This window comes from Orycteropus afer, unplaced genomic scaffold, assembly GCF_000298275.1.
Source record: "Orycteropus afer afer isolate SDZICR_OR568_19922 unplaced genomic scaffold, OryAfe1.0 scaffold00139, whole genome shotgun sequence".
NCBI lineage: Eukaryota > Metazoa > Chordata > Mammalia > Tubulidentata > Orycteropodidae > Orycteropus > Orycteropus afer.
This window is the reverse complement of record NW_006921726.1, coordinates 8,579,223-8,580,942: the sequence shown is the minus strand read 5'-3', so window position 1 is coordinate 8,580,942 and position 1,720 is coordinate 8,579,223.

Sequence of the window (1,720 nt, the reverse complement as noted above, 5' to 3'; positions counted from 1 at the left end):
AGTGCACTCCTGGAGAGTTGGTGGGGTTATTGGAAAGCAGAACCTCTTCTTAAGTCCCTGTATTCTGGTAGAGCACTGTCTCTTTAGGCTGTCATTAGCTGCTGGTTATGTGTTGATTTGTTTTCTCTTAGTTTTATGTTTAATAGTTTGAAAAGGTGAAGCTTTTTTTTTTTTTTTTTAAATTGATGCAAGTGTGTTGGGTCACTCTGCTATTTTCTTTGTGGTGGTAGAATCCCTGTGTGTAGTGTGGATATGTGTTTCTGTTTGTCGTAAAGAGGGTTTAGAGTTCGAAGTGGTAGGTTTTATGGTAATTGCCTGAATATGTTTTCTTCTATTGAGTGAGTGAAGATATTGGTGGAGAAGGTGGGAGTGGAAGAAAGAAAGCTTGGTGTTGCTAGGATCGGTTTCTAGGGCTTTGAGCAGACTATTTTTGATGACATATTTATTTGAAAGCCTGCAGCTCAACTTCAGGAAATATTCTTATTGTTAGAGCATCTCAAATATCCACCAATTTCAGGCACACTCAAAGATCCTGCCTCCATGGCCCCACAGCGCTAAAGAATGGCTCCAAGTTAAAAATCCCGGGAGTGCAGTTTCTTCCCTCCTGTTCCGTCTGTCTGAGGTGCTGACATAATCCCGCCAGATAACTAATGGCCAGCTCTAGAGTTTGTCTGTGATACCGCCCCGCTTCAGAGCCAAAGATGCATGCAGTTTGAGCTGTGGGTCAGGGGAGTACCTGCTAGTGACCTGCAGTCCCAATCTCTGTGACAAAGAAAAGCACAAAGTCTCCCAGTCTGACCCCAGTCTACTCTGTTACCCCCTGGGAGGGGAGGGAGCTACACTTCCTGTTCCAACAGTAATTTTTCCTCCAAATCTCAGGGGAGGTGTCTGTGCCCACAGCCAGCACCCAAGAGACCCAAATTACCTCCAAAAAATCAAGATGAGCTGCTGGAGGCAGGTCTCTGCCACCAGAATATTAGAGTGGTCACTGGTAATCTGTTATAAGGTGTCCTCCCTCTTGGCTCGGGGATCTCAGGCAAGCACCCTAGCCCAGCACACAGTGACTGCTCCAGAAGTTTCCAATGCCTCTCTTGGGTGCCTGTCCATCCTCCTCCAGTTGCTCTTTCCAAAATAATCTCCCTGTGCCTTTCTTCTAATTCTGCTCTTCTGTGTTTGCTGTACTCTGAATCTGTGAGCTGTTCAGAGCAGTGAAATTCCTAATTTAAATTGTTGTGGCTAGTTTTCCAAGACCTTAGATGCCAGAGGGATAAAGCATGCTGCTCACTGGCTCAACTCCATTTTGAACTCAAGAAAGACCTTTTGATCTCCTTTAAAAAAATCAGCCATTGAAAACCCTATGGAACACAGTTCTACTCTGACACACATGGAGTTGGACTTGCTGTCAAGACAACTGGTTTGATTTTTGGTTGTGAAGCACTGGTGGTTCTATGTTATGTGTTTAGTTCATAAATTTTAAATCAAGGAAACATCCCACTGGCAGTTTACATGATCCTCCTGATCTTTAGCTTTCTCATCTTTAAAATGGATGTCACCGTCCTAGGCCGACAGGCCTTGGAGAGTATGCCTGGTCTCAAGAGTTCCTAGCTTCTGTGTTCATGACATCAATGCATAGTACCAATAGGGCCTTTTGAAGTCCTCCAGGCTCCACTCTTTTCTTGTTTTATAAGCTGTAAATCAACAAAGACTAAGCAGTTGTTCC